Source organism: Mustelus asterias, chromosome 2 (assembly GCF_964213995.1).
Source record: "Mustelus asterias chromosome 2, sMusAst1.hap1.1, whole genome shotgun sequence".
NCBI lineage: Eukaryota > Metazoa > Chordata > Chondrichthyes > Carcharhiniformes > Triakidae > Mustelus > Mustelus asterias.
Window position 1 is genome coordinate 47,893,657 of NC_135802.1, and position 22,785 is coordinate 47,916,441.

The 22,785-nt window shown below is 42.6% G+C and overlaps 1 non-coding gene across 1 annotated transcript; it reads left to right on the forward strand.

The window, feature by feature from the left end:
• The first annotated feature begins 20,270 nt into the window (after nt 1-20,270).
• On the forward strand, nt 20,271-20,343 carry trnar-ccu (transfer RNA arginine (anticodon CCU)). Its single transcript has one exon. It is a non-coding gene; the product is annotated as a tRNA-Arg (tRNA).
• Nucleotides 20,344-22,785: the final 2,442 nt, after the last annotated feature.

The window sequence follows — 22,785 nt, forward strand, 5'->3', positions numbered from 1 at the left end:
CACAGTGGGCATACCTACACTTCAGGGACTGCAGCCTTTCAAGAATGCAGCTCAGCATCGCCTTCTCAAAGTCAATTAGTGATGGACAATAAATGCTGGCCTCACCAATGACACCCACATCCCAAAAATGAATGAAAAATAACAATGCTTTGAACTCACCATCACAAATATCAGCCTTCCCTCCTCTCTGCTTCCAACTCTTGCTGAAGTAGAGAGCACCACAACCATGGTGAAAGACAGAGGCTGGGGCTGGGGGGTGGGGGAGGTGAGGGGAGGGGTAGCCCTCCAATGACAGGCATCTTGACTGCCAATGATAATAGTTGCCCAGTTGATCCACTGGGGAGGAGGTCTCGTCCCAATGAGCTGCAGATGTCAGGAGTGACCTGCCATGAGAACCTGAGGTACCAGTGTGCAGACTCATAGAGAGAGCTGTTTCTCTGCCTCTAGACCCTGGATCTCAGTCTCTACAACAGCTGTTGGTGGCAAAGTGGCTTCTGTTCTTCTCCTTCATCATCAACTGCTCCTTTGCCACGAAAAAGGCTGATAACGGGGGGGCGAAGCTGAAGGTAAGTGAAGAGCTAGACAGGTAAAGTGCCTTCCAAAACACTTACCATCACCTGTCAAACAATGATAATACCCTCTGAGCGAAGAAGAGCTTTGAACGCAGCCACTCAATGGCCTTGCCTGTAACTGATTAAATCATTCCCAGCTTGTCAGTTTCACTGAAGAAGCTTTGCCCTCTGTGTAATTACTTTAGTTAACCTGGCAAGTTACTGACTGGTTGGAAAACAGGTTTGCTGGCTGGGAAATCCAAAAATGAGAGTTAGAGGGCTCCCCGCTCTCCTTCAATCCTACCTCAGAGAAGTCCATCGGGTGAGTAGGATAATATTGAGGTCCCGACCCGACATCACTTTGAGGAAACTTAACTTTGACCATGCACCCAAACCCACATCCTCTTGCCTGGGAAAGTTCCACTCAATTTGTGTAAGGCAGAGGAAGTGAGAAGTAAGAGAGAGCTCAGTGGGTGCAGAACAAACAGAGACCAGTGTGGTAAACCACTGTTAAGCTTATTGCCTGTGTGTGTGTGTGACATGCCTGGACATGCCCCTGCCGGCCCTGCCTGAAACTCCTCCCCCCTCTGGTCCAGGTATAAAGGTGACTGCTCCCCACCCCCTTACCTCAGTCTCTGGACCAGTTCCACCAGTTCATCAGTATGGGTGTGCTCCAAGTCTTTTGCGAATAAAAGCCTATTTGTTCTTGCATACAAACTAGTCTTTGCTTGTTTGATAGTGCATCAACCAGCGAATCCTGCACCTTCTCAGCCCCTCTGCAGCAAATGAGGCAGAAACTGCCATGCCAGAGTGGAGCTACTAAGCCTAATGAATTAATGTTTAACACAGGGTTGACAACCTGGGCGCCAGCCATTGTTTCACAAGCTGGAAGACTGCCAGAGAGATCAGATCAGATAGGAGGGAACTGGGACATGTAATAAGATTGGAACTTGATGGGTGATTGTTTGGGAGGGGTAATGCTTGAAAACTGACTGGGAGAGGGAAATCAAGTAAAACACTGGCATGCAATAAAATGTCCACATCCACAAATAGATGTCACATGGCAGATAGACAATGCATTATTCCCATATGTGAGCTGAGAGCTTAGACAGCCCGGTGTGAACATTATTTATGAATTTCACCCACAAATATCACCACCAAGATTTTTGTTTGGAATATTTGTTGAATCTCCCAATCTTAACCATTTTAACTTATTACTTTGCTAATGGTGGTCTCTGCTGAATCTATCAAATGTGGAAAGTGAAGAATAAAGTGACATTGAAAACCATATTGCTACAATACTTTATGAATTTATTTTGAACATCAAGATATTTGTTAGAAGTGATAAATATTCAAAATGGAAAAGTCCTCCATGGTGTACAGATTCACATGAAACCTCTGGTCAGATCTAAGCAGCGATTATGTGTTCCTTACTCAAGATCAGCATTATGGGGTGTTGTCTAGGATACAGTTATGACAAAAGATTTTTGAGCGTAGCTAAATATGCCAAATATTGTATACAGCTGCAATAGACTGCGTAAATGAGTGGGCACCCTTATCTCCATAGCAACGCATCACAATGCAAGGATAGGTTTGCGTTATTAAGGACAAAATGTCTGTTGATGGTGTTACCATGTGAATACTCTGTCATTCATGCTGGTGGCAGCGAATGTACTTCCGTAAATTATGCCCTACGTAGTCTTCAGTCCTGTACTTTTCTGTCATCTCTTGATATCCGCAGGACAGTTTCAGAAGGGAAATGGGTATTGCCTTGTCAATATACAGAGCACTGGAAAAACTCTGCTGATCTGGCAGCATCTGTGGAGGGAGAAATAGATTTATTATTTCAAGTCCAATATGATTCTCCTATGGAACCAGTTTACAGGGTCCTTAACTGTGTCTGACACATTTCCTGTGCTTCTGCCCTCACCCCTTCGCTCCCTCCCAGATCCATGATAGGACTCCTCTTGCCCTCACTTTCCACCCCACCAGCCTCCATATTCACAGGATTATCTTATGCCATTTCTGCCAACTCCAGCATGTTGTCACCACTAAACATATTTTCCTCTCCCCTTCCCTGTCAGCATTCTGAAGAGACCATTCTCTCTGTGACACTCTGGTCCATTCCTCTATCCCCCCTTAACCCCTCCTCATGGCATTTTCCCACACAACCGCAAGAAGTGTAACATCTGCCCCTTTTACATCCTCCCTTCTCACTATCTAAAGCCCAAAACCTCCTTGCAGGTGAAGCAGCCATTTATTTGTACATCTTTAAACTTACAATGCAGCCTCCTCTACACTGGAGACACCAAATGCAAGCTGGATGACCACTTTGTGGAATACCTTTGCTCAGTCTGCAATCAGGATCCTGCCCTTCCAGTTTCTTGCTATTTCAATTCACCACCTTGCTCTCGTGCTCACATTTTGTCCTCGGTCTGCTGTGGCATTTCAACAAAGCCTAATTCAAACTGGAGGAAGAGCATCTCATGTTCCGTTTAGGTACTTTATGGCCTTCTGGGCTTAACATTGAGTTCAATAATGTCAGACCATGAACTCTGTCCTCCATTTTGTTTTTTCCCTCAAGTGCCAGTCTTTATCTTGTTCTAATTTTTGTTTTCAGACACCAATGACCTTTATTCTACTCTTCACACCTACTCTGGACTATTGATTTGGGACTTTCATATTAATATCATTACCATCCCTTTGCTCTAGTATGTGTATGTGGGGAGGCAGTGGCACAGTGCTATTATGCCTGGACTAGTAATCAAGAGACCTAGCATAACACTCTGGGGATGAAGGTTTGAATCCCACTATGGCAGAGTGAAATTTGAATTCAATAAAAATCTGGAATTAGAAGTTGATTGTCGTAAAATACTGTCTGGTTCATTAATGTCCTTTAAGGAAGGAAACCCACTGTCCTTACCCAGTTTGGCTTATATGTGACTCCAGATCCAGAGCAACGTGGTTTACTCTTAAATGCCCTCTGAAATAGCAGGTTTGGGCATGGGCAATAAATGTTGGTCCAGTCAGCATTGCCCACATCCCATGAACTAACAAAAAAATAATATGGCATAAACAAACTGCTGCTTGAAGAGTCATCCAGACTCGAAACATTAGCTTTATTCTCTCTCTTTCCAGTATTTTCTGTTTTTGTTGTGAAATACAAAACATTAGTTCCATGACATCTTTTTCATTTAACCTCCCCTCCTCTATAAGCTCTTCCTGACTTTCTCTTTTGTTCCACTTGACCCTTTCCCCCCCCACCTTTCAACAACAGATAACCCACCACATCCCTATCTCTCTTCAGTTCTGAAGAAGAAAAATAACAAAAAGAAATTGAGTTCCAAAGAAGTTTTTTGGATTTGAAAAGATGAACTTGTTTCTTTCTTCACAGATGCTGCCAGACCTGCTGAGTTTTTCCAGCACTTCCTGTTTTCATTTCCGATCTTCAACATCCGCAGTATTTTGCTTTTACTTTACTGTGTTGTCAATGTTGGACCGTATTCCAAGGCTGATGTTTTTAAACATTCCACCATCCAGGACAGTTTCGAATGAAAGGATGTTATACAAAATGTATTGGGCTGGGGTCGCAGGATGATTGTTGGGGTTGTCATCTCTGAGGCAGCACCGGTGAGTGTTGATTGGAGACTCCGGTAGGACAATCCTGGGATCAGCATTGAGGGTTCATTATATGCATGCACATGTTTCCTCACTCTGAGGCCACACAAGGTTCTTCAAGATGTTTGTGGACAAAACCATTGGTCCCATTCAACAACTCTCGATGCCCCGTGCCTTCTGCCCCCAACCTTCTCACTCCCAATCCCCCCAGCTGAACAACTCTTCCCCAGTTCCCCCACTCACTCTGGGATCACACCAACTTTCAAGTGTTAAAATTGGGTCACAGTAGGAAAAGGTTTGGGAATCACTGCCATAGGGAGTCGATCTTGGCTGTGCGAGAGGCCAAAAGCAGGTAATATTGATTCAGTCACTTCTTATACCACACTCCTGAGTTTATTTTCCATTTATATTAATTGGAAATGCAGATGGAGAGATATAAAATGGTCTATGCTCATGTTTACAATACTGCACAAAATCAAGGCTGGATCCTAAAATTTGCTGCAAAACCTGACATTTTTTGGTAAAGAAAACTGCAGAATTTCCTGTCTCGGTCACAGGAATCAAACTGGGTCCCCCGCCCCCCACAATTGAAAAGCTGGGCACGGGGTTTTTTTTGCATACCTTTTGGAGTCTCCAGTGTTTCCCAGTTGGTCACACCAATAGATTTAAATCTCATGCATTACGTAAATCTGTGTCTTGTGTTCCAGACTTTGGTGGAATAATGCTCCGAGCATTTGATGAATGGTTCGATAGTAACTTCTCAAACATAAGCTTATCATTTTCACTGATGTGCTGTATGGTATTTTTGGTGCCACTCTCAAAGCAGTTGACATTTTGATCCTAAATATCGAGCCACTCCAGCTGCTTTTCATTTGGCTTTACAGATGGTTTCCTTGTTACACGGAATCTGTACACATTTCAATGGCCTTGTGAGATCAACCTCAGAGATAAATTCCTTTTAAAAATAAGTTTAAGGTTACCTCATTTGTAAATGGTCCAAGGGAACAGCTGGAACCTCTCTCTCTCTCTCTCTCCAGTAAGGAATCCAGCAATCCTCAACCCACTTCCCCCCTCCATCCCCCCGCCCCTTACAGTCACCATGTTTTGCATCAGAGGCAATGGTATCTTTGGAAGAGGGGGAATAGGTAAGTGGTCGGCACCCGAAATACATCCCAAGCTACTCTCAGCTTTTAAGATCATGGGTCCTCCCCCTAACCCCATGAACTTCAACAAAGTCAGCGATGGAGGTCAGTTGCTGGCACGTCTTGGCACATCACTGAGATAGGCCATCTGCTGGATTTATGGATTCTCAACAACAGTGCTACAACATTGTTCCGACTTTTCAGGCAGAATTATGTAACAATCCATCAAGAATGCAGTCGAAGGGATGAAAAACAGGCTGGACCCAGATATGTCAGGATACACCTTGAACAAGCAGTGTCACGTAGAGGGCAAAGCTTATTGTCACCTTCACAAGGAAGGATCGAGGTGTTCTGGTGCATGCATTACTATGCAGGTACAGCATGTAATCGAGAAGGTTAATGAAATGCTCTCCTCTACTATGAGAGGAGTTGAACATAAAAGTAAGGATGTTATGCTTCAGTTATACAGAGCATTGGTGAGACCACGAGCGAGATTCTCTGGCCTCCCAGCTGCATGTTTCCCATCGGCGGGAGGTGGCGCATTCTTTGTTAGCAGCGGATTCTCCAGTCCCCGCCACTGTCAATGGGAATTCCCATTGACATCACCCCCCACTCCGGTGGGGAACCTACGGGCAGGAGTACACTGCCAGCGGGACCAGGGAATCCCGCTGGGTGAGCGGCCAGAGAATTCCAGCCCACATCTTGAATACTGTGTGCAGTTTGGGTCTCCTTATTGAAGGAAGGATGTAAATGCATTGGAGGTGGTTCAGAGAAGGTTTGCTAGATTGATACCTGGAATGAGCGGCTTGTCTTATGAGGATAGGTTAGACCGACTGGGTTTGTTTCCACTGGAGTTTAGAAGAGTGAGGGGTGACTTGCTTGAAGTAATTAAGATTCTGAATGGTTTTGGGTGACTATCCGTGTGGAGTTTGCATGTTCTCCCTGCGTCTGCTTGGGTTTCCTCCGGGTGCTCTGGCTTCCTCCCCCAGTCCAAAGACCTGTAGGTTAGATGGATTGGTTATACTAAATTGCCCCTTAGTGTCCAAAGATACTAAGGTTAGGTGGGTTAGCCATTAGAAATAGAAATCACAAGCCTTACATTAACATTTGGAAGTCAGTCAGAAAGCTCATAAATCTGTCAAAGCAATTGAACTCACAGCTATGTAAACACATTTTGCAGTACATTAGCCATTAGTGCCTGTAATGATACCCTGCTATTTTGATATACTTTAAGTTTACAGTGGGGCTGTTTTAAGAGGCAATGTTGTGATGTTAGTGTACCTTTAAGAGTTTTTTTTAATTCATGCTCACAGCCTTAGGTGATCTCATAGTTGGGAGGAGGAACAAATTGTGGGCAGGTCAGGTGACAGGAATTCATTTCCAGTTTCAGTTTGGCAGTTAGAGTGTTAGCAGCATCAAACTGAAAGAGAAATCTCTCTGGGTTTTTTTTGAAATTCTGTTGGTTGGCTGAAATCAAGATCTTGTTTTTTCTGAAAAGTGAAAATCTGCAGTTGTTGGGGGCCGGACTAGAGTCTCTCTGGTGTTTTGGGAAACTGTCTTGTCTACAAACTGTTTGGAGTGAATCCAGAGAACTGCAGACTTCAACCAAATGACTCAATTACCATTATCCCGTGAGTAGTAGACTTTGCTGTACTGAACCTATTTCAAGGACTTTATCTATGGCAAGGGTTTTGGTTTGATTGGAAAACATCAGATATCTTTTTAAGAGTTATACATTGTAGTGGTTGCTTTGTTTCGTGTTTCTAATTGGTAAAATCTCTAACTAATTTTCTTACTATACATGTTAATTATATTCTCAAATAAACGTTGTTTGATAAAAGCTCCCTAGTGGGTCACTTGAATCATATCTGAAGTGAAACATCTCATGCTTATCCTCGCCAAATTCAGGGTTCAAATTTTATAATCCAGATGGGCTCCATGGAGCACGTTGGAGTTTCTGACGTGAACCATAAAATTGTTTTGTTACAAGAGGTGATTTATCTCGGAAAACATGCAATTTAAATACTGAGAATGCAGGATAATAGCTGATTTTAGGAATATGTTACATTGTAGAATTAATGGACCTTTTGTTTATTTCAAGTTTTCCTGTGATTTTGGATTAGGTATTTGAGTTTTGGTTAGGTTGAATTGTAGGGACAGGGTCATGTGCATTAAGGGGGGGGGGGTGCAGCTATGCTTGCAGGAAAGGACAGTTTTATTTTCATGTTAAACTAAAGAGCAGTTGCTGTCTGGAGCTGACGGGAGAAAAACGTGTCTCTGTCTCTCTGACTCCAGACACTTTCTGAAAGCTCCAAAGTGGTTAACCTAAGTCAAAACAAGTATGCCTGCATTTTGCTAACTAACTTTAAAGAGGTGTTTAAGTCTTTAAGAGAAATATTGCTTGATTGGATAGGTTAGCAGTTAAAAGAAGTATCATTTTATGTTTAAGTATTGTTCAAGTGTTAAAAGTTAAGCTAATTCATTTGTTATAGTTAAACTGTGCAGTTAAATAAAGCTTGTTTCGATAAGCACTCCCTAGTTTGTCAGTTGAATCACACCTGGAGTGAAACATCCTATCCTCGCATTAATACCAAAATAGAAAATTGTTGGGGTCTAGTTTGGCTTCATAATATGCCTTGGGGTTTCTGATCTGGTACCCTAACATGCCTTTAAAGGCAGCCAAAAGCTCAGACATTGTTGAAACATTAAATGAGTTTACAGAGCTCTTCTGCAAAAATTGAATCTGTCAAAGCTCCCAAGCAGCCAAATAGATGGCTGATCTTTTCTGCAAAGAGTGAGTGGAAGCCTTGGGAGAGATTAAATAATTATCTCTGCTCATCTTTCAATATTTTACAATGCAGATTAGTACTTCATCCAGTGGTTAATCTACTCCAATGCACCTGAAGGCTTTTCCACTTTTACAGCGTTGTTCTTTCACTTGACAGCTTGCCAGTTAATGGTCACTTAGCTTTTTCAATTTCAGCATTGTCATCACTGGGCTAAAGTTCTCTAATGGACATTTCTCCACATTTCTGGAGAGGTGGGGCTTGGTAAATCCTCGAAGAAATGTGGAGCAGTATTGATGCATGGAAAAGTTTGAGAGGAGTGGCAATATACTAATGATTACCACTCTGCGGAAGATCCAGACCAATAAATTTCTGTTTCACCCAAACATCAAGGATAATTTTCTTTACAAAGTAATTAAATTACTGATGAGATTCTCCCAATCATCTATCCAAGTTTTTTTCTTTTTCTTTAAATTTATTGCAGAAGACACATAGAAATCCAGAGGAATGGCACAAACACAGCTTATGACACTCATTCGGGGTTTCCCTACATTTCCCACTGAAGTTACATTGAACAATTGGCCGAACATCTGTAGATAAGGTTCCAGATACTGTAGACACCAGAACAGTCACTCAGTTAGATCTTCAAACAGTGAACTAAATGGGCAAATTTAGGACAAAATCAGAATTTAAAAATGCAGAAGGGATAGCTACGAGTTATTTAGCTGAAGGTCAAGTAAAAATCCTTTAATATTGGAAAGTGTCATGTATTTATTATTTCGTATGAATACATAAAGACAAGTTGTATTGATTGAAATGAGCCAGCTGTATTTTAACTGTTGTTCTATAAGTTCACTTGCTGTGAATCAGCAATATGATTCATACCGGGACTCTCAATGCTTACTGCTTTCCAACTTTATGATGATTGAAGCAGCAAACAGGCAAAATGCACAAATATCTATCTCAGAGTCTAACAGCATATTGTTATACTCTCGGATGATACTATTGTGAAATTACAGACTGGACAATATGGGTAGAGCCATAGATATAAAATGGCCAGACTGCTACTGGGAGTGACTAGTACTGCTGTATCCAAGAGAAGGGAGAAGGCAAAACCTCAATTTGGAGCAGAATAATAGGACAGCCAGTGATAGATTGTTCCTGCTGCTTAGCAAGTCACAAATTTAATGAGTGTGAGAAAAGTTAAAATATTCAGAAACAAAACAGTTAATAAAAAAAATCTTTCCACAGAGGTTGCTTCAAATGTGGACATACTCTGCCTGGAGCAGTCTATGTGTTGAATTTTTAGCTCCAATGGGAATGAGCAGTGAAATGGGCAGGCAGAGAATTCTGTGCTGACGCCCAGTGTGCTTGTTTCCGAACACCATCCTGACCATTTTTTCCCAGAGACGGGTTAGGGAAATGGAAGGGATACTTGGCCTCAGCCAATTGAGGTTTTTTATAGATCAATTAAGATCTATTCTCAGGGGCTGAATACAATCTTTCAGTTGGCCTCCTGGTTCCCAGAAGGATCTGGGAACAGTGTACTTGAGCTACCGGGTGACAGATCTGTGTGAGAGATGGGTTACAGCGTTGGCTGGCTTTGAGGCCCACCTCATCTGCCTGGCAACCAGAGGCCACCTATGGAGGCACTTCCTCTCAATAATGCTGGTTGGACAACTAAGGGCATTTTCTATTTTCAAGTTCAAGACATTGGAGAGCGGGCATGTTCTTGCTTAGTGGATAGAAGGTGCGCCCTTTGGCCATGAATTGCCTGATTTGGTGAAAATCACAGTTGGCTGACTTTACGGTTGCCAGTTATGATTAAACGTACTCCTGGAGGTTTCATCGCATGACTTTTCTTCAAGGTCCAGCCATTAGTCAGCCAACACATCCATTCTTTGAATACATTGCCTTCCTAAGCCAATTGGAAAGCAAAACGGGCCATTACCCAATTAAATGTTGTTTGACTGTCAGCCAAACAGCTGTTTCTCCCCAATTTCAATATTTTTATATCTGGTAAAGAGCAATGTACAAAGAAAATTACAAAAAAAAATAAGGGTGGCACAGTGGCACAGTGGTTCGCACTGCTGCCCACAACACCAGGGTCTCAGGTTCGATTCTTGGCTTGGGTCACTGTCTGTGTGGAGTCTGCATGTTCTCCCCATGTCTGTGTGGTTTTCCTCCGGGCGCTCCGGTTTCCTCCCACAATCTGAAAGACATGCTGGTTCGGTGCATTGGCCATGCTAAATTCTCCCTCAGTGTACCCGAACAGGTGCCGGAGTGCGGCGACTAGGGGATTTTACTCAGGGATTTTAGTTCTACAGATGCACCATAGAAAGCATTCTTTCTGGTTGTATCACAGCTTGGTATGGCTTTTGCTCTGCCACAAGAAACTACAAAGGGTCATAAATGATGCCCAGTCCATCACTCAAACCAGCCTCCCATCCATTGTCTACACTTCCCGCTGCCCTGGAAAAGCAGCCAGCATAATTAAGGACCCCACGCACTCTGGACATACTCTCTTCCAACTTCTTCCATCGAGAAAAAGATGCCTGAGGACATGTACCAACCGACTAAAAAACAGCTTTTTCCCCGCTGCCATCAGAATTTTGAATGGACCTACTTTGCATTAAGTTGATCTTTCTCTACGCCCTAGCTATGACTGTAACACTAAATTCTGAACTCTCTCCTTTCCTTTGCTATGTTTGGTATGCCTTGTCTGCATAGCGTGCAAAAAACAACACTTTTCACTACATACTAATACATGTGACAATAATAAATCAAATCAAATCAAAATTTTCACAGCAACTTCAGTGCAGTGTTGATGTAAGCCAACTTGTGACAATAATAGATAAACCTTAAGCTTTATTTTTTAATGTCCTGATGATTCTTCTCCAGGGCTGCACACAACAGTGCCTCAGAAAGTGAGCTTCGATTCCAGGATCAATTGCAGACCAATCCTGGAGGGTTGGCAACCCTGATCATCATGCAGTGCAGACTTCTGACCCCCCAATTTGAGTCTGACACAGGGGCCCTGAAGTCCCCGGGGAAAATCCTGTCCCACCAATTTATTTTTAAGACAAATTTGACAATTGCTTGAAAAGGAGGAATGCTAAAATGTCTGAGGGGCCGAGAGTAGAGAGGGAGCAAACTAGATGAGTGGTGTGGAGGAAAGCATCAGTTCAGACGAGGCAAGTAATCTGCTTCCGCACTGCAACGTTCTGTAATCCGATAATTTATTTGACAGGAGTAAACTCCCCAGGTGTTGTGAAAGAGATAATTCATTTTTTTGCCAGCTCTTGCTACACTTGTCAGCAACTAGATCTTCAGCTGTCATGTTCAAAATGAGATCAAAAGATCGAGCTGGTGGCTTCTGTGACACAAATATGTTAATCATTAATGTTCAACAATGTGATTGGCAGAAAAAAATAACATTTGGAGCTTTTTTTTTGGTGAATCATAGTTAATGTCTACAGTGGCCCCAGCGCAGGAATGGAGATCAGATTAAAAGAGACAATAGAATATGAGAATGTTAAGCACTCAAAATGGAAGTAGATGAAGTTTAAGGTAAAAGTTTGAATAGTTAGAATCTAAAACAAGTCATTAAAATTGAAATGCTCACAAGAGACTTATTGAATTGCTTTTATAAAATTAAAGTAATAAGCAGAAACAAAGACACCCCTGATATCTAAATGGTATTATAACAGAACTAGTAGAATTTGTTCTGTATTTTTGTCCATCGGAAGGGTTGCTGATGGAGAGGCTGGGGTGGAGGGAGCACGTGTCAGGGGCAGACCATTTGCGGGGATTGTGGCTGGGTGATTTTGAAAGGAGGCCATTGATGGAGACACTGTCTCCACCCAGCTTGAAGCCTGGGTAGGGTGACTTTCCCGGCCTATCTCCTGTTCCTGAACTCCTCCTGCCTGTCTGCCTCCAAATTGAGGCTGGGCGTCGCACCATGTTTAAATGGTCATTAATTGTCCACTTAGAAACCTCAAGCCTATTAAAAAAAACACACACACGTTTGTCCTCTGAAAGCTTCACTTCCTCCTCTCCCTGCCACAGGAAATTGACTGAAACATCTTGTTCATTTTCAAATGCCACCCCAACCTCAGTGTACTTCTTCCCTATCATAGAGCAACACGAGTTTCCCATTCCCTTTGATTCATCATCAATGGTTGCTCCTTTAGTCACTGAATCCCCCTGCTTCAAACCAGCTGCTTTCAAAAATATCCTAACAAGTCTTCTCTTCAACTGTGCTTTCACAACCTCTTCCACTCTCCTGTATCCTCACTGCAAGGTATTCACTCAATAGTTCATCACTGCTTGTAAAGCACTCTGAAACACCTCTCTAACTGGGAGGAGAACTATATCAGTGTTTGTTGTTATTTAAGTATGGTAAGCATGGGCTGACAAAGCATATTTTCCCTTTAATTGGTCGGGTGCAATGCACAGCGGTAAAATATATGGGCAGGTTGCACACTTGTATAAAGGCCTGACACTCAAAACTGAACAGGCACCGTTATGTATAAATAATCCTACCATCTGATCCACTGCACTCTGCTGTTCCTTTGTGTTCAAAATTCAACAGGGAAGAAATCTTCTGGCAAATCTCTAGTATCAGCTGACCTTGAGAGCACAGAATCATCAGACAAAAAGTTGCGTAGCAATATAGCTCAATAAAGCTTGAGGTTAAATCTACAATGCAGGTTGGATGCATTAATTTTAACTTTGTGGTTTGTCCAGAATTGTATTGAAAACTGAGTCAAACTTAACACCATCAGCAGCAAGTATTAGCTGAACAAAACCATTCCTTTGATAAACCCAGTTTGTTTGTGTTATATTCATCCAATGCATTTCCTTTGTAATATAATATAAATGTTGCCATAGTAACAACCGAGCAATATACCACATAGCCAGTCGAGGCTCCAGAAACTCAAAGAGTATCTCAGGGCAGCCTGAATTTGTTATCTCCGTTGTCCCCAGCGATGATGCACTGACAAGCCACATCTGTGATAACATGGGGCATCATAGAGGAGAGTCAAATATACCTGCTTCCCAACAGAAGATTGATGTTCATTTAAAAAATCATCATCTTTCTTTAAGTCATCTTTTATAATTAAATATTTTCAATAACAAGCACATCACTCAAGCTTACCAGACCCTCTAAATAACATGCTTATTAGTTTTAACGGGAGCTTTCATTCATTACCATCTGCCACATATTTTGTCTTTTAAATTCCTTGAAGGAATGTAGCATCACATCGAAACAACTTGGTTCCAAATGCAACTAAATTAAACTGCGGGTGACATATTCCGTTCACACTTTCCTTCAGCCCTATTCCATATGGCAAAACATTCCATGTACTTGACAATGTTTCCATGACGTACTTCACAATGTTTCCTGACTTTGGTGCTGGGGTTTCTGAAGTTCCTGACCTGACAAGGTGCCTCTAAGAAACACTGAAAGGCCTGCGTTCTACCGCTACCATAAGCAGCACACATCCGGTGGCAAAATAAATGCTGGAAGCAGAGCTCTGTTGAACTGAGTAATTTTCCCCCTCTTCCTGGTATAGGGCAGGGGTTCAGATTTTGTTTTTTGCTGGCATATTTGTAACTTATCCTTATGAGTTTTATCTTTTTTTAAAATGCAAGCCTGCAAGATTTTACATCCGTGTCCTTAGTGTGGGCCACGTCCAGATCCCACAGTATTGGGACAATATTGCAATGTTAAAAGACTCTGTATAGCAACCTGCAAAGTTTCATTAACACTCACACAAAAACAGAAAAATGCTGGAAAATCTCAGCAAGCCTGACAGCATCTGTGGAGAGAGAAGAGAGCCAATGTTTCAAGTCTAGATGACACTTTGTCAGAGCTGTCAGATGCTGTCAGACCTGCTGAGATTTTCCAGCATTTTTCTATTTTTGTTTCAGATTCCAGCATCCGCAGTATTTTGTCTTTATCTTCATTATTGCTCAATAGTTAATTGCAAATGAGAATGTTTTTTCAAATTTACATTTGGCAATGGGATCAATAACATTTTGTTTTGCCAGTAGCATGGCTTATTGCTCAATGTTTTATTTTAATTTTGAGGCTGTCCATTTGATCCACCTATTAGTTTCAACAATGTAGAAATATGGCACATAGCAGTTGGTCTGAAAATTGTATCGGACCTGAAAGTTGGATCATTACATTTTCACAAAGGAGGGTATTTAATTAAAAGGCTCACAGTTCTTGGGTGAATAGAGTGATAGTGTGCAATGTCTTAATTTTAAATGCAGCAACATTTTTGATTTGCAAGCCTGAAATCCATGGAGACAAAGAGCCTTTCACGTAAATCATTCCAGGGTTAGCTTTGTTCATCACAATCACACAAAAATCAGTGATGCAGCTGTTTGATGCAATAGGTAAATGTCACTTACCGTCAGTTTTAATTACGTGTACTTTCTGCACTGCCATATCATGTTTATAACATCAGATTGATCACTCTGAAATAATCTAATGCAACTTTAGCATCGCAGCTATTTTCTGTCCACGTTCAAGTGGTAATATGTTGCTTCAATTTCATTTTGGCAAAGCTTTGCTTTAAACGGATTCTTCGGTGAGATAACAAATTTCAGATTTCCTCTTGCCTGGTATAACTTTGCTACTCAATTAGATTAGTCTGAATCTCACTAGGGTAAAAATATTGAAGATAAATTTTTCAAAATATATGCTTGGGAGTGGGTGGCAATATCTTCTCTGGGGAAGTGGTGGTCCATTGGTATTGTCACTGAACTGATCCGATCCAGGGACTGGGGTTCGAATCCCAACACGGCAGATGGTGAAATTGGAATCAAATAAAATATCTGGAATTTAAAGTCTAATGATGACCGTGAAACCATTGTTGATTGTCATAAAACTCCATCTGGTACACAATGTCCTTTAGGGAAGAAAATCTGTTGTCCTTACCTGGTCTGGCTGACATGTGACTCCAGACCCACAGCAAACTAATAAATTAGAAAGAGTGCAGAAAAGACTTACTAGGATGCGACCGGGACTTGATGTTTTGAGTTATAAGGAGAGGTTGGATAGACTGGGACTTTTTTCTTTGGAGCATAGCAGGCTTAGGGGTGATCTTTTAGCGGCCTATAAAATAATGAAGGGCATAAATAAGGTAGATAGTCAACATCTTTTCCCTAAGGTAGGGTAGTCTAAAACTAGTGGGCATATTTTTAAGATGAGAAGGGAAAGATACAAAAGGATCCAGAGGGGCAATTTTTTCACTCAGAGGATGATGAGTGTCTGGAATGAGCTGCCAGAGGCAGTAGTAGAGGCAGGTACAATTTTGTCTTTTATAAAGCATTTAGACAGTTACATGGATAAGATGGGTATAGAGGGATAAGGGCCAAATGCAGGCAACTGGGACTAGCTTAGTGGTAAAACTGGGTGGCATGGACAGGTTGGGCTGAAGGGCCCGTTTCCATGCTGTAAACCTCTATGACTCTAAGTGGTAGACTCTTAAATGCCCTCTGAAATGGCCCAGCGAGCCACTCAGTTAAAGGTTAATTAGGAATGCGCAACCAATACTGGCCCAGCCAGTGATACCCACATCCAATGAATAAATAAAAATGTGCTATTTCCAACAAATTGTTCTGATGAAGGGTCATCCGGACTCGAAACGTTGGCTCCGTTCTCTCTCCACAGATGCTGTCAGACCTGCTGAGATTTTCCAGCATTTCCTGCTTTTGTTTCAGAATCCAGCATCTGCAGTAATTTGCCTTTAAATTGTTTGACATGTTGTCGTGATATTTCACAGTTAACTATTTTAATGACGTCACCAACCTGCTTCTGAAATGCTGGGTGAGTGCCCTTTTTGCTGAAGTTGCAGATGATGGTAGAGACTGTGACAATCATCACTGGACAATGGAATAGAAAGGGCAATGCCATTATCCCACTTTCATTACTTTTTCTCTCCCCAGATAGATCTAAAGCTTTGAAATGTGTTGGCATTTGCAATAAAAAAAAGGAATTGGAAAAGCATCGCAGCTTTATCAGTGACTAATGTTTCCAGTAGAGACCATTCACCAGAGAACACTCCAAGAAGAACTGAGAGTAGGTGGAACACATGGGAAACTATAATTGAACAGATTACATGATTTGAGAATTGCAGAATTGATATTCATTTGATATCTCATATGTTAAATTGGTGAAATTTCAGAATTGTTATCAAACCTTTACTTATCACGAGTCACTTAATTCCCGTTTAGTCAAGTGGTAGATAACAGAGCAATAAAAGCTACAGAGAAAAATTTAAGCCTAAGATTAAAACAAAACATGTCAACAGGTCAGGCAGCTTAATGGAGCAAGCAACAAAGTGACGGTCAACGACCTTTCATCAGAATGGAAACAGATGGTCTACACATGGCGTCTTGTTTATTGATCTTGGGAAGGAGGTGGAAGCAGGCAGCTCAGGGTTGGAGGAAGTAGGAAGCTGGCCTTGGAAAGGGTCCAGAGGAGGTTCACAAGAATGATCCCTGGAATGAAGAGCTTGTCGTATGAGGAACAGTTGAGGACTCTGGGTCTGTACTCATTGGAGTTTAGAATGATGAGGATACTGCAAGGCCTGGATAGAGTGGATGTGGAGAGGATGTTTCCACCAGTAGGAAAAACTAGAACCAGAGGGCACAACCTCAGGCTAAAGGGACGATCCTTTGAAACAGAGATGAGGAGGAATTTCTTCAGCCAGAGTGTGGTGAATCTGTGGAACTCTTTGCCGCAGAAGGCTATGGAGGCCAGGTCATTGAGTGCCTTCAAGACAGAGATGGATAGGCTCTTGTTTAATAAGGGGATCAGGGGTTATGGGGAAAAGGCAGGAGAATGGGGATGAGAAAATTATCAGCCATGATTGAATGGTGGAGCAGACCTAATGGGCCGAGTGACCTAATTCTGCTCCTATGTCTTATGGTTTTATAGTCTTATGGAAGGTTTCCAGAGGAGATGAGGTCAATCACCAGTCAGGAGATAACGGGCAAGGTTTTCCGATTTCATCCATGGCGGCCTCAACTGCAAGTGAGAATTGACGTCCCAGCCAAAACTCCATTCACTTTCATTGGCACCGGAGAATCCCAGTCGTGAATAAGGACGGATAGTTTAGGCGGATATCTTGCTATTCAGTGGTAGGTTCAATGTCCAATGGGGGCAGGTGTATCGGTAGTTGCTGCTCAGCCTCTGCTCGGTAAAGGTCAATTCACCAGACAACAACAGCGCCACCCTTGCCAACAGGTTTGATGACAATGTAAGGGTTGGGCCTTAGCGAACAGAGTGCAGCAAGTTCAGAGGAAGACAGTGTAGAGTGAGTGAGGAGAGTAGAGAAATATAGATAGCCAATGTCATGCCGGCAGCTCTCAGTGAAAAGATTGAGAGAAGAGGCTAAAGGGAGGGGTCCGGGAGGGTGGAGGGAGAAAAGATCAAAGGGTCTACTGACCAAAGAAGTGAGCACAGAGGCATAGGAGATGGATCAGTGTTGTTTATATTTAAAAATTGAGTGAGATGGGAGCATAGAGGGAAAAAGCTTTTGCTAAGGACAGAGCATTCAGTGTCAGAGAGGGGGAGGTGGGAGGGAATGATGAATACATGGCAAGGGGAGAGGTCAGAGGGAACTGAAGGAGAAGAAAGATCCAGATAGGCGCTGGCATTCATGAATTGAGTTCTGATGGAAGGTGATTAATCTGAAACACTCTGTTTCCTCTCTCCACAGATGCTGCTTGACCTGCTGAATATTTCCAATAATTACTGTTTTTATTTTAGATGTCCATCACCCGCAATATTTTTGCTTTTGCAATTTTAACCCTAACTGCCATGGTGGGCAGGCAAATCACCCAGTAAATAGCTGCCAGGAAGTCACCATTCCAAATTTTAACCTACTTTCCTGAGCAGGTGACAAAGTCCCCCATCGTAAATCCTTCTTTACTTCTTCATTGGGTCCAATAAGATCATTAATTGCAAAAAAACCATAGTAATAAGGCAGATGAATTATCACTGTCCAAATGGATGACCTGGGGCCAAATTCTCCCAAAAAGGTTCAGACGGAAAACCAGTGTGTTTCTCCCCAGCCAGGTTTCTGTCCATTTCCTCCCACACTTTGCAACTTTAAAGCAGGGGGCGTGTATTATGCTGTCATTGTGAGGTTGGGGTCTAAAGATGCTGGCAAGCCCAGTTCACAGAGATCATTTAAAGGGTCACCTGATCTCAAAACCACATTAAAGACCCTCCACTTCCCCATCATCGCTGGTACTGCGTCTTCAGGACAATGGTCCCCACCACCCCCCACCCCTTAAATCTTTAGTCTTTGGGACATGGCATCCCTCATTGCCCCCTTAATGTGAAGTGAGCCACATCTGAGTCATCTACAAGCACCACCCCTGTTGGCCCTGCCCCCATAGGCCCGCCCCTTGTAGGCCCCACCCCTGGCAGTGCCAACATAACAGTGCTAGGGTAGCAGGGTGCAGTGCCAAGGTACTGCCCGGCCATGTCCCTGACCACCGATGGGCTACAATGATCTCCAAGCCACGAGTGTAGTCATCACGTCTGGTCTCCGTTTTTGAAGACCAGTAGTGATTCCCGCCAGTGTGACATCACGTTGGTGGCTGGGAACATATGACATTCCTGGAAGATATGGCCTTAACCCAGTTTTGAAGACTGAAATATATTTAAATGAATGGCAATCAGATTCATGCCATTGCTGGGGGTGGGGAGAATCTCAAAATGGGATCACCAAATTCAAGATGGCGCCGGAGCAAGGTGACTTCTTGCAAGCTGTGCCCAGCATACCTTCTAATTCTATCTTTTACTCTCATTCTATGCTTCTATGATCTTTCTCTACACCCTAGCTATGACTGTAACACTACATTCTGCACTCTCTCGTTTCCTTCTCTATGAATGGTATGTTTTGTCTGTACAGCGCGCGAGAAACAATACTTTTCACTGTATGTTAATACATGTGACAATAATAAATCAAATCAAACCCTATCTCGAATTCCGTTATGGCCCTCTCGCGAAAGTTCCTGGTCACAATGGGATTTGCGCCTGCATCGAACAAAGCTGGAAAATAGCAACATTGGTATTCTCCCTGGCTACATTGTTTTAACCTGCCCATAGATTCGGTTAGATTCGGTCTTTGTTAATAAAGATCCTTAGTAAGTAGTCTCACAACACCAGGTTAAAGTCCAACAGGTTTATTTGATAGTACGAGCTTTCGGAGTGCCGCTCCTTCATCACCTGATGAAGGAGCGGCGCTCCAAAAGCTCGCGCTACCAAATAAACCCTTTGGACTTTAACCTGGCGCTGTGAGACTACTTACTGTGCCTACTCCAGCCAACGCCGGCACCTCCACATAATAAACATCCTAAAAACAAGTTCGTAAGGCATTCAGATATAAAGTACTGTCACAGGTGGTTACACCAAGTGTGACACCAGAATGTTAATGGGAACATTAACACAACATTCACCCTCTCTTTAACAGCATATTTATAATGACTTAAAATGCCATTTCACAAGTGCAGTAACTGACTCATCATATGCATACTAACAATATACAGTGGCATGAATTTCAAATATGGATTTTTTGGAAATGATGCATGTAAATGGCAATGTGTAACATATTGCTGAATGAAAATAGTTGACATTATGACAATGAGAAGGTGGAAGATTTTAATCACATTTTTTATTTATCACTTCATTTGATGTTTTAAATGAAATATCAAATGTGTTTTAATTTAGTTTAAAATATTGACCCTGGGCATTATCTTTTGGAATAATCATTCACAGAATGTAACCAGATTATTTTAGTTGAAATCAATAATGTGAAATTATTGCTGTGGTTTGCCATCTCTCAGCTCTTTAAATATAGCCAATGTATAAGCAACGTTCAATATAGGGCGGGATTTTCCAGCCTTGCCTGTGGCAGGATCTGTTGCGAGTGAGAATGGAAATTTTGGCTTTCCTGCCAAAACTCCATTAACTTTCAGCGGCACCGGAGAATCTCAGCTACATAGAATCGTAGAATCCTACAGTGCAGAAGGAGGCCATTCGGCCCATCGAGTCTGCACTGACCACAATCCCACCCGGGCCCTATCCCCATAGCCTCATACGTTTACCCTAGCCAGTCCCTCTGACACTAAGGGGCAGAGCCTCGTTAGCGCAGTAGGTAGCGTATCAGTCTCCTAATCTGGAGGTCGTGAGTTCGATCCTCACACAGGACACAAAATATTTTTTGAGGGCGGCTCTGTAGCACAGTGGTTAGCACTGCTGCTTCACAGACCCTGGCTCGATTCCCGGCTTGGGTCACTGTCTGTGTGGAGTTTACACATTCTCCCCGTGTCTGCGTGAGTTTCCTCCGGGTGCTCCGGTCTCCTCCCACATTCTGAAAGACGTGCTGGTTAGGTGCATTGACCTGAACAGGCGCAGGACTGTGGGACTGGGGAATTTCACAGTAACTTCATTGCGGTGTCAATGTAAGCCTTACTTGTGACTAATAAATAAATAAAATAAATTTGGCATGGTCAATCTACCTAACCCACACATCTTTGGAGTGTGGGAGGAAGCCAGAGCACCCGGAAGAAACCCACGTAAACATGGGGTGAATGTGCAAGTTCCACACAGTGACCCAAGCCGGAAATCGAACCCGGGTCCGTGGTGCTGTGAGGCAGCAGTGCTAATGACTGTGCCACCCTGCCGCCCCGTACGAAAGAGGATGGAAGATTTTGATCATAGATTCCGAAGAAGAGTCAAATGAACACCAAACATTAACTCTGCTTCTCTCTCCACCGGTGCTCCCTGATCTACTGAGTATTTCCAGCACTTTCCGTTTTTATTTAATGTGTCCATATTTTTTTGCTTTTTTCTCAGACTGATGAAAGGCATTTTCACAAAAGGCAATGTTGATGCAAAATACTGGATACAGCCTTGGAGTTCATTCTAAAGTTTCCTTACAGAAATAAGAACAAGCATCTTAAACCTGATTAAATAGTTTATTTTTAAAAAGAATGTGTATATTTTCACCTTTCTGACTTCCAAACATTTCAGCAAGCATGCGTGAGACACATTGTGGTGGCCTATTTACATAAATCAGCATGAAATGCTGCAGCTGACAGGAGTTCTCACATTAGCTTTGGCGATACTGCCAGTGCACATTAAACATTGTTTCTGATAGATTCAAGACACATAGAAACCCTACAGTGCAGAAGGAGGCCATTCGGCCAATCGAGTCTGCATCGCCAATAATTCCACCCAGGCCCTATCCCCGTAAACCCACATATTTGCCCCGCTAATCCCTCTAACCTATGCAGCCTGGGGCACCAAGGGACAATTTACCATGGCCAATCAACCTAACCTAACCAACTTTGGACTGTGGGAGGCAACCGGAGCACCCAGAGGAAACCCACGCAGCCACGAGGAGAATATGCAAACTCCACACAGACAGTGACCCAAAACGGAAATCGAAAACAGGTCCCTGGCGCTGTGAGGCATCAGTGCTAACTACTGTGCCATCATGCTGCCCATGTACTCCTTATACCCCAATTATTGTATATTAAACTGTCATCCTTGAGGACAATGTGCCGTGTGAGACATTTTCCCTGTAGAATGACTGACGAGGCTTTGTGATTATTTCAAAGATAATTAAACATGCGCAGGAGAGTAATTTTTGTTTTTAAACCCTTCCCTCAATATTTTCTGCAGAACTTTTGATTTATTTCTAGGTGCTGGCTTCAAAGTTTGAAAGAACGTATTTCATCCAATTGTTGACCAGTATGATATTGTTTAAATAAACATAGAAAATGTCAGAAACACTCAGCAGGTCAGAAGCATCTGTGTAGACAGAAACAGATGCTTCAGGTTGATGCCCATTCACCAGAACTGTAAAATGTTACAGATGTAACATCTTTTTGGCAAGTACGGATGCAGGGAAGGGGATGAGAAGTGTAGAAAAGAACAGCATGAAAGGCCTGTGATAAGGTGGAAAGCAAGCATGATGAAATGACAAAAGGGATAATTGGACAAGAAAAGAAAGATGTATCTAGAGAGGAGGAAAATGGCAACAGCAGAACCATTCCCAGCATGTGCTGTCCGAAGCAATGGGAAGAGTGGTTATAATCTGAACTTGCCAAACTCATTGTTGAGTCCAAAAGGCTATAACATGTCGAATTGAAAGATGAGATGCTGTTCCTTGAGCTTCATTAGCATAGTCCAGGAAGCGGCACGGTGGCAGAGTGGTTAACACTCCTGCCTCACATCACCGGGGACTTGGGTTCAATTCTGGCCTCAGGTCTCTGCCTGTATGGAGTTTGGCTGGGTGGGATTGTGATCAGTGCAGACTTGATGGGCTAAATGGCCTCCTTCTGCACTGTAGGATTCTATGATTCTAAGCCATGGACAGAGAGATTAGAGTTGGAGTGGGAAGGAGAATTAAAATGGCAAGTGATCAGAAACTCATTAGAATATGGACTAAGTGCTGAAAACTGGGATTGGAATGGTTAGGTGGTTGTTTTTGATGGGCTCAGACATATTGGGCCTTTTCTGTGCTGTCGACTTCTCTGACTATAAAGCTTACAAACTGAATGGAGATGTTCGCCAAAGCAATGGCCCAATCCACATTTGCTGTCCCCAGAGTAAAGGAGACTGCATCATGAGCAGCGAATACAGTA